Consider the following 10,921-nt stretch of genomic DNA (forward strand, 5'->3'; position numbering starts at 1 on the left):
GTCTGTCCCATATTTATACTCTCAACTATATACCTTACTACTCCACCTCAATTTAAATTCACTTGTATACGTATATACTCACTCTTTTAGCTAAAAGAGTAGTGGCGAGGAAAACTGGTCGAATCCCACGTTGGCGCCACCTGCCGCGGCCAGCACAAGCAAGAGTCGCACCTGCACAGGGAGAGAACGGAGCGTCCCCGCTAAGAAAAATAAGAGAGAGACAAAAGATGGGGTTGAGGATCAGACCAAAATGGCTGATGCCTTCCTTTATTGTGCTGCAGTATATATAGGATAAAAGTACGTGACTTCTGACATTCACAAGATTGTTCTTAATCTCCAAATACAATCACAAGACCCTTACCGTTGTGTACATCACAAATAGATAATCTATCTTCTATCAATAAGCTAATCTATCTTCTATGAAATGTTGCAAGAACAAACGTCCTGGAGCCTTTAAGGTAATAAATTCTTCAGGGGGCGGGACAGGGAGCTTAGGAACATGTCCTAGGGCTCTGCATAACGCCGGAGCTCCCAAGACTTAACCCTTCACGGGCAGTCCCCCGCAGATAGCATATTGAAAAGCAGAGATACTACTTTGCCGACTAAGGTCCGTCTAGTCAAGGCTATGGTTTTTCCAGTAGTCATGTATAGATGTGAGAGTTGGACTGTGAAGAAGGCTGAGTGCTGAAGAATTGATGCTTTTGAACTGTGGTGTTGGAGAAGACTCTTGAGAGTCCCTTGGACTGCAAGGAGATCCAACCAGTCCATTCTGAAGGAGATCAGCCCTGGGATTTCTTTGGAATGAATGATGCTAAAGCTGAAACTCCAGTACTTTGGCCACCTCCTGAGAAGAGTTGACTCACTGGAAAAGACTTTGATGCTGGGAGAGATTGGGGCAGGAGGAGAAGGGACGACCAAGGATGAGACGGCTTGATGGCATCACGGACTCGATGGACGCGAGTCTGAGTGAACTCCGGGTGTTGGTGATCGACAGGGAGGCCTGGCGTGCTACGATTCATGGGATTGCAAAGAGTCGGACACAACTGAGCGACTGAACTGAACTGAGCTGAAATTGTCTTAGAGTCTCACAGCACTGATCTAATCTCCCCCATTTCCTTGCACACACACACACACAGACACAGCGCAGACACTTTCATCTAGAAAACGGGTCTCTCCACCCTCAGGCTGGAGCTGGGCTGACCCCCTGCACTCTGGGATTGCAGGGGCCTCTTTGGGAGGACGTGAACTCAGTGCCCAGTCTCCCACAGAAGAGGCTGACTGGAGACTTGCTGGATCCTTGGAGCAGAGCCTGGAGACCTGGGTCAGTCAGGGAGGCTGAGGGTAAGCCATGCAGAGCTGGAGCTGAGACATCTCCAAGAACCGAAGCGGGGAGTCCTGAGCACAGCAGACAGTCCTCACCCCTGGGTTGTTGGGATGAGATTGGAGTTGGGGGAAACACCGTGCAGTGTAGCTATCAGCCCTGACTCTTCTGTGGTAACCATCAGTGGGTAGTTCTGAGATAGTCTTTAGTGTGATAAACATGAGTAACGTAAAATTTACCATTTTAACCATTTTAAGTGTCCAGTTCAAAACTGCTAAGGACAAAAAAAAAAGTGTTAAGGACATTCATAGTTTGTATAACCAATCTCTTGAGCTTTTTTTCATCTTGCAAAACTGAAACTGTACACATTAAACAAAAATCCCCTCTTCCTCCCCTGCAGTTCCTGGCAATCACCATTCTACTCTATTAATCTACCTCCTCTAGGTACTTCACTTAAGTGGAAACCTTCGGTCTTTGTCATTTCCTATGGAGATGCCTTCTCTTAGTAATGGCCACAAGGCTCATCCATGTTGTAGCTTATTGGAAACATAGTATCTTTATTTGTGATGGCACATCAGCTTGATTTTTTATGTATTCTTTTGCAGTCTTTCATCTCACATTTGAAGGAGCAGACTCGTCCTTCAGTCTGTGGTGGTTCCCTGGAGCTGGAGTATTCTGTTTGATGGTGGTGTTAATTCCTGGGGTTTCCTGTCTTTCTCTCCCTACACCTGCTCCACTTTCCTTGCTCCCTCTTGTGGAAGAATTCTTAAGCGTTTCTGTCTGGTCTGCGATCCTAAAAGAAATCAGTCCCGAATATTCATTGGAAAAAACTGCTGGTGAAGCTAAAGATGCAATACTTTGGCTGCCGGATGAGAAGAACTGACTCATTGCATGGTGATTGCAACCATGAAAGTAAAAGACGCTTGCTCCTTGGGAGGAAAGTTATGACCAACCTAGACAGCATATTAAAAAGCAGAGTCATTACTTTGCTGACAAATGTCCTTCTAGTCAGAGCTATGGTTTTTCCAATAGTCATGAATGGATGTGAGAGTTGGACTATAAAGAAGGCTGAGTGCTGAAGAATTGATGCTTTTGAACTGTGGTGTTGGAGAAGACTCTTGAGAGTCCCTTGGACTGCAAGGAGATCCAACCAGTCCATCCTAAAGGAAATCAGTCCTGAATATTCATTGGAAGGACTGATGCTGAAGCTGAAAGTCCAATACTTTAGCGCCTGATGTGAAGAGCTCACTCATTGGAAAAGACCTTGGTGCTGGGAAGATTGAAGGCAGGAGGAGAAGGGGATGACAGAGGGTTGGCTGGCATCACAGACTCGATTGACATGAGTCTGAGGAAGCTCCAGGAGTTGGTGATGGACAGGGAAGCCTGGCGTGCTGCAGTCCATGGGGTTACAGAGTCAGACACGACTCAGCCACTGGACTGAACTGAACTGAACTGAACTGCTCTTAAAACTCACCAGGCTGCCTCTTGTCTTTGGATTTCCAGAAGGTGGCGCTAGACCTCAAGTCTGCGGGACCCTGGCCCATAGCAGGGGCTGGTTTTCTGAGCCAGCTCCTTCCCTACCAGAGCTCCCATGGGGGCTGCAGGGGGAGGGTCACACTAAGAGACCCCGAAGAGTAGGGGCAGGGGGGGCCGCGGTGGATCTCGCACCCGGGGCACTGAGGGTGCCGGGGACCCAGGAGGGGAGGTTCCAGGTTGTGCTGCTCCCAGACGCTTGTCAGTGAACTGCCTCTGGGGAGCGGTCACTTTCTTGCCCTTCACAGTGTTTATCAGCCTCTTTACCAAAACCCTTCCTCAAAACCCTTCCTCTCCCTCGTCATGGGGGTTCCCCCAGCTCAGGTCTCCGGTGCTGCTGTAGAGAAACAGGTGTTCCCAGGGATGTCTGCAGAACTAGGCCAGGTTTTTCTGTGGTGGGACATCAACCCCATGGGCTGTTTCTTGTGAGGGGGAGGGGAAAGCTTCTGCTATGTAAGCCTTGATCAGACATCTTTGTTTTGTTTTGTTTTGTTTTAACTCCAGAATCCTCGCTCCCTCAGTGAAGGCTGCATGCCTAATCAGTCTCTTCAGTCCTGTCCGACTCTTTGCAACCTCATGGACCCTAGCCCACCAGGCTCGCCGTCCCTGGGATTCTCCAGGCAAGAATCCTGGGGTGGGTTGCCATTTCCTTCTCCAATGCGTGAAAGTGAAAAGTGAAAGTGAAGTCGCTCAGTCATGTGCGACTCTTAGTGACCCCATGGACTGCAGCCAACCAGGCTCATTCGTCCATGGGATTTTCCAGGCAGGAGTACTGGAGCGGGGTGCCATTGCCTTCTCCGAGTGAAGGTTGACCTGCAAATCCCCTCCCTTGCAGGGAATCTCTAGGTCAGAATCTCTGGGCTTCCACCACCGCCATCACCATGACCGCCGCCACCACCGGCAGCATCACCGTCAGAGGAGTCTGTGCAGGTTTCCTGGTTCTGCAGGTCCTGCAGCCCATAGCGAGGTCTGTCGGCCTGTGGCCCAGATGCACAGCAGACACGACTCCTCCAGGGCTCCTTGGGCAGATGGAGCTGTGTCCCCCAGACCCACAGAGGTGCTTTTCCTCCTGAGTGGATGTCTAACTCATTATTTATTCAAACAGACTTGGTTGATATTACTTTTAGGTACACTACCTAGTGATTTTGGTATTTTTACAGATGCTGTATAATATTATGTGTAGAATCTGAAAAAACAGTATAAATGAATGTATATAGCAAAACAGAAACAGCCTCACCAACTCAGAAAACTGACAAGTGGCCATCTGTGAAGAGAGGGAAGGGGGAAGGGGCAAATTGAGGGTATGGGATTAAGAGACACAAGGCAAGAGGAGAAGGGGACGACAGGGGAGATGGTTGGATGGCACCACCAACTCGGTGGACATGAGTTTGAGTAAGCTCTGAGTGTTGGTGGTGGACAGGGAGGCCTAGCATGCTGGAGTCAGTGGGGTCGCAAAGAGTCAGACGCGACTGAGTGACTGAACTGAATACATAATCAGCAAAGATATGTTTGGAGCACAAGGAATTATAGCCATTATCTTGTGTAACTTCTACTGGAGTACCATCTGTAAAAATACCAAATCACTGTGCTCTATATTTGGAAAACTAATGTTATATGGTAAACCAATGATACTTTGATTTTTTTAAGTTGATAGCATTTTTTTATCTAAAAAATTATTTCATTTTGATTGGAGTACTGGTATAACAAATAGTTCACAATTGTTTACTTCTTGTTTCTCACTAGAAACTAAAGTTTCTAAGGGTTAAGAATTCTGATTAATATGTGTAATTAAAATGACTAAAATTACTAAGGCAGTCCCAGACCACTGCCCCAGCGCTCTCTAGAGTCTTTCACTGAAGTCGGGACGGAAGGGAAAGGATTGGGTTATTCTGGCAAGTTGCTCAGCTTTCTCTGGTGTCTCCCCTGTATTGTTGTTCAGTCGCTCAGTCCGCGGACTGCAGCACAGCAGGCTTCCCTGTCCATCACCAGCTCCCAGAGTTTGCTCAAACTCATGTCTGTTGAGTTTGGTGATGACATCCAACCATCTCATCCTGTGTCGTCCCCTTTTCCTCCTGCCCTTGATCTTTCCCAGCATCAAGGTCGTTTCCAATGAGTCAGCTCTTCCATCAGGTGGCCAAAGTATTGGAGTTTCAGCTTCAACATCAGTCCTTCCAATGAATATTCAGGACTGATTTCCTTTAGGATGGACTGGCTGGATCTCCTTGCAGTCCACGGGACTCTCAAGCATCTCCACCAACACCACAGTTCAAAAGCATCAATTCTTCAGTGCTGAGCTTTCTTTATAGTCCAGCTCTCACATCCAACATGACTACTGGAAAAAGCATAGCTTTGACTATATGGACCTTTGTCGGCAAAGTGATGGCTCTGTTTTTTAAATTCACTGTGAAGCCTTGTCATAGCTTTTCTTCAAGGAGCAAGTGTCTTAATTTCATGGCTGCAGTCACCGTCTGCAGTGATTTTGGAGCCCAAGAAAATAAAATCTGCCACTGTTTCCATTGTTTCCCCATCTATTTGCCATGAAGTGATGGGACCGGATGCCATGATCTTCGTTTTTTTGAATGTTGAGTTGTAAGCCAGCTTTTTCACTCTCCTCTTTCACCTTCATCACATTATTGAGCTATCATGTGGTTTTTGTCCCATTAAGCTATCTCATGTTAATTTAATCCTTAGACCGGCCAGAAGAACCTGGAAGGGTTGATTCAGTTTCTCATCAAGGCTCTTTTATGGGCGGTGTTCAGTGTTGCCTGTTACAGGATATTGGTAGCACAGGATATCTGGTTGGCCCCCAGCAGTAAGCGAAGAACAGCAAACAGGTGATGTCAACCCCTTCCGACAAAGTTTCACCTGACAGTTTCAATCTCTGTTCATTTCTTCCTAAGCCTGTACTGTCATGAGAACTGGCAAGGTAGTGGTATTCCTAATTCTGTCCGTCCACCTCCACTGTATTTTCATTCATCTAATACCTTGCTGCTCAGTTTCTTGACCTGTATCCCTCCTTCACTCTACTGCAGTTGCTTTATTCCCGCAAACAACCCTCTGGTTCATTATTATCAGCATCTTAAATGTGCACAATCTCAGTGTCAGGCACTCTGTTCTGCAGTAACTCTTTCACGTGACTATCCCGTTTCCTTTCCTGTCTTTTAGTTCCACCCAGTTGTAGTCACTTATCAATAAATCACTACTTACTACTTCTTTCCCTCACCTCTGACAATGCAGGTATTGGTTTTTTTCCAATTAGGAACTTTCCATCATCAACTACTGTGTAACTCCAAGAGTCTGTGACAGAAAAGTAAAGAGAAATAGTCATTTACAAAAGATGACACTGTGTCTCCAGAAAGCTGGGGGAAAGATAAAAGCGATCATTTCACCATGATGACATGATCCGCTCTGTCTGTTCTTCTCCTTTCTTAGGGTCTGCTTTCTGGTGGTAATATAGCCGCCCTAACTTTCTTGTGTTACTGTTAGCCCAGGCATCTGTTCCCTTCCTTTTCCTTCCAACTTGCCTCTGTCCTATATTTCAGGGGCAGCACTGGACACAGTACACAGTCACCTGCCTTTCCTCCCCAGACAGCCATCTCTGCATTTTTGCTAAAAAGAAGCACAAGTCGGAGCTTTGCATGAGCAGGTTCATATTTTATTTCTTTCTCCAGTATCTGCTTACATTGTTATACATTCTTTGTGAAATATCATCTTGCTGAACACTCACAAAGCATGCCCTTTTGGTATGTGTATTGTGTTCTGAAAAGAATACTTAAAAATTATTCAGCATGTACGTCATTTGTCCACTGGCAATAAATATAGGTCCCTAAATGCATTGCACCTTCATTGTCCATAGAGGCTCAAAGTGCCCTTGAACCAGAAGATTCCTCTAGCGGATGGAGGGACTCCACATGGCACCTGTGTCCTGTGGTTAAGATGATTCAGCAGCAGGGATGCTTGGGTGAGGAGTCTGGAAGGTGCAGGCTGGAGACTGTTGCTCATTGTTCTCCTCCAGGCTGTGTCGGATCCTATAGCCAGAGTATACGGCAAATCCTAGTAGGGAAATGAGACAGTGAGAAGGGAAATAGGTGCTCTCCTTACTGATACACACTCGTGTACACGCTCGTATGCACGCTCAGTTCCTCAGTCATGACTGGCTCTTTTGTGACCCCACAGACCATAGCCCTCCATGCTCCTCTGCCCATGGTATTCTCCAGTCAAGTGTACTGGAGTGGGTTGCTATTTCCTCCTCCAGGGATCCTCCTGACCCAGGGATTGAACCTGTGTCTCTTATATTTCCTGCATTGGCAGGTGGATTCTTTACCACTGAGACACCAGGGAACCCCACACTTGCTCACTAGGTCTCCTATGAGGGTGTCTGACACAGTTTAGGGGAGTGGTGGTAGGAAGAAGATGGGGATCAGTCCATTGAGAGGTCTTTTAATCCCAGAAAACCACTTACCAATGGCATTCCAGACACTGAATTGGATCCAGGCTCCAGAGGTCATCTGCATCATCAGGGAAACGTTCACGAAGATGCTGACCAGCGGGAGGACAGACAGAGCAGGACCTGTGGGCAGAGTCAGGTCATCCCTGGACACAGCCCAGATGTCTGAAAGGGAGACCCGACCCACATGTGGGCAGGAAGACTCCAGCGCTTTTGAAGCCGTGTGTTCAGTGCCTACTGAAGCTGGGTGTGTGAAGCACTGAGTGTGGGTCAGGGAAGGGTCTGTTGGCTTCAGCAATTTTCCATCTTCTCATGTCCAGCAAAGGATGTTTAGACCTCAAAGCAGGCAGACTTCATTCACTTAAGGTGGATAGTTTGGCACAGAAGGTCACTTACTTTTAAAAAATTAATTAATTTGGCTGTGTCGGAACCGAGTGTGGCCCAAGGGCTTCTCTAGTTCTGGTGTGTGGGCTTAGTTGCCCTGTGGCATGTCCTGGTTGGGTATTTGTTCCCTGACCTGGAATCTAACCCAAATGCCCTGCATTGCAAGGTAGATTCTTAACCACTGGACCACCAGGGAAGTCCCTCGCCTACCCTGAATGGAAGAGCAGTGGGGTCCTGGGGCTGCCTCCAGATGATGGCTGTGACCCCAGTGATGAACAGCAGCAGCACAGCCACTGTTGTGAGCATGGGGTCTCCAGAGAACAGCTGGCTGGGCCACTGGGCCAGGCTCAGGCTCAGGATTATCAGCAGGGAGAACTGCAAGGGTCAAGGTGGAGGAGAACAGGCTGGACCCAGAAGACAAAGATGTCAGGACCTCGGGTCACACCCTCCTCCGGCTGCCCACATCAGGAGGGGCCATCATATCTCTATTACTTCTTGCCTGAAATAGACACATATTTCCAACCCATCCTGTCAATTTCAGAATACCACCAAAAAGAAGTCCCACTGGTCACCAAACAGGAAGGCGTATCCATTGACAATCTGGCGATTTCTGGGTGGGGATGGTGCTGGTAGGGAACCACAGACTCTTTAGAATGTTTGAATTTCCTGCTTCAGATACAGGCTCTGGAGGATTTTCTTTAACTTCAGGCTTCACCTCAATTTCCTCCTCTGTTTTCTCCTTCTTGCTGCAATTCTGATCTGGCTGGTACCCCGAGTGAAAGGATATTAAGGCAGGATTGACAGCAGCCCCTATACTTATCCAATATCAGACAGTTAATCCAACTCTTTCCCAACTTCAGCAGATGCAGGACACGAAGCTAGAAGAATCTTAGCTCCTCTTGAGTCCATGACCCCCAGCCAAGGTGTAGTGGAGTCTCACCTGAGGGCAAGGACAGAAAGAACCACGAGGGAGTCAGCAAGCAGGGTCCCGATTGATAGGAGGTCCACCAGATCGCTGAACTTGAAGAGTAAACGCCATGACTGCTAGGATGAGGCACAGACAAGGCGGGAAGGGAGTGAGAAGCAGTCAGAAATATCCAAGGTAAGGAAATGATCAAACAAGGGTTTGTTTAGCCACCTGCAAAGATGCCAGAAGACATGATGGCCATGATGGGTATTCGGGTGCAGTCGTGGATCTGGAAAGTCCCTGAAAAAGGATTCCATCCTCTGCCATCACGTACATCCCCCGAGGCATGGGGAACACATCACCTAGGAGACTGGAAAGAAAGCGGAAACGTGTGTATGAGGACATGGAGAGACGGGAAGGGAGGACCGGGGCTTCTGTTTCCTAGTCTACTTGGGTCAAGGTGTCCTCCCCTCTTGTCTCTCAATCCCAAGGGCTGGGATACCGAGCATCTGACAGTCAGAGGGGAGAAAGCCATGATACTGACCTGGACGTAAGAGCACAGAGGGCGCCAACAGCCACGACATATCTGGCAGGGCCCACCCAACAAAGAGGAAAGCCTCTGGCAAGGGGCTCTCAGGACGGATCTGGCAGTAGGGCACTGTGAGGGTGAGTGCTGCTGAGACACCAAAGCACACCACAAAGCAGATGAAGATCGTGGTCATGGTGCTCACGGGGATGGACCGCTGAGGATTGAGGGCTTCTTCCCCTGCAGGAAGCAGGGATGTACTAGGCTAGGAAAATACAGCGATCAAAAGCACAATATCCCCTCTCCTCTGGCACCATCAAAAGCAGCCTAACCTTCTACCAATCCCTATGCCCAAGGGCAGCCTAATCTGTCCCCAAACCTCTAATGGAAAGCACAGTGACTATATTACCTTTAGTGACAATGGCATCAAAACCAATAAATGTGTAGAAACACAGAGCTGCTCCCTGGAGAATCCCATCAAAGCGAAAAGGTACAAACCCTCCGGAACCCAGAGGCCCCAGCCCATGGTGAGAGAAGGAATGAGGAAGAACATGGGTGAGGTGAGCTCAGCCATCTCTACTGGACTCTTCCCTTCCTACCACAAGTGCTGGGCTCCAGGACCCCCACCACTTAGATCCATCAGCCCAGGTCTCGCGTTGGTAGTGGTTTAGTCACTAAGTCATGTCTGACTCTTCCAACCCCATGGACTGTAGCCTGCCAGGCTCCTCTGTCCATGCAATTCTCCAGGCAAGAATCCTGCAGTGGGTTGGGCCAAGATTAGTCCCAGACTTGCACCATCCGTCACACTAGTGTCACTATGGACGAGACAGCCCTCCTAACCTAGAGGTGCCACTGGATACAGACGTGTCCAATGTGTAGTCCTGTTCCGTGAGCTTCCAGTTGTGCAGGTCTCCCTTAATGAAGCCAGAGACGATGATGAACTGAGAACCGAAACTCTGTTGTAAAGCAGGGTTGACTCAGGAGCTCCCAGAACCAGTTGTCCTGTGGGAAAGATGGAATATGAGACATCCAAAATGACCAAATCCATAGAGACAGAAAGCGGACCAGTGGCTACAGTGTCAGGAGGGCTGATGGGGTGGATAGATGGACAGTGACTGCTCAGTGGGTGCAGGGTTTCCTTGGCTTGTGATGCAAATGTTGGAACTAGATGCAGGTGATGGTTACACGACACTGTGAAGGTACTAAGTCCCTCTAAGTACACTTTAAGGTAACTTGTTTCTTACTGTGGCCGTCATCTCACAGTAGACATGCCTATCAAAATCATCATGTGGTACACTTTAAACTTTTACAATGTTGGATGTCAATTAACTCAACAAAATTGGGGGTAATAATTAAATTGGTTAATTTTATGCTATGTAAATTTTCTCTCAATTAAAAAAAAGTTTGGTCTCAGTACAGAGGGAGAAACTTGTCAGTCGAAGTAAGTGCTTCTCAGCTGGGAGTGGTTTTGTTCCCCAAGGGCCTGTTGGCAACGTCTGGAGACATTCTCCTTGTTTTGTTGTGGGTTCGTTTTTGGCCATGCCATGGTTTGTAGGATCTCCATTCCCTTGCCACAGATGAACCTGGGCCATGGCAGGAAAACCCAGAATCCTAACCACTAAACCACCAGATACACAGATGACACCACCATGATGACAGAAGGTGAAGAGGAACTGAAGAGCCTATTGATGAAAGCGAAAGAGAGAGGGAAAAGGCTGGCTTACAACTCAACATTGGAAAAACGAAGATCATGGCATCCAGTCCTTCACTTCAGGGCAAGTAGATAAGGAAACAATGGAAACA

The 10,921-nt window shown here is 47.9% G+C and overlaps 1 long non-coding RNA gene across 1 annotated transcript; it reads right to left on the reverse strand.

Moving 5' to 3' along the window:
- Nucleotides 1-8,484: 8,484 nt before the first annotated feature.
- Nucleotides 8,485-9,189, reverse strand: LOC108634871. Its single transcript, XR_001917706.1, has 3 exons — nt 9,137-9,189; nt 8,824-8,962; nt 8,485-8,625 (listed from the first exon to the last, which is right to left on the reverse strand). It is a non-coding gene; the product is annotated as an uncharacterized LOC108634871 (long non-coding RNA).
- Nucleotides 9,190-10,921: the final 1,732 nt, after the last annotated feature.

This window comes from Capra hircus, unplaced genomic scaffold (genome assembly GCF_001704415.2).
Source record: "Capra hircus breed San Clemente unplaced genomic scaffold, ASM170441v1, whole genome shotgun sequence".
NCBI classification, from domain to species: domain Eukaryota; kingdom Metazoa; phylum Chordata; class Mammalia; order Artiodactyla; family Bovidae; genus Capra; species Capra hircus.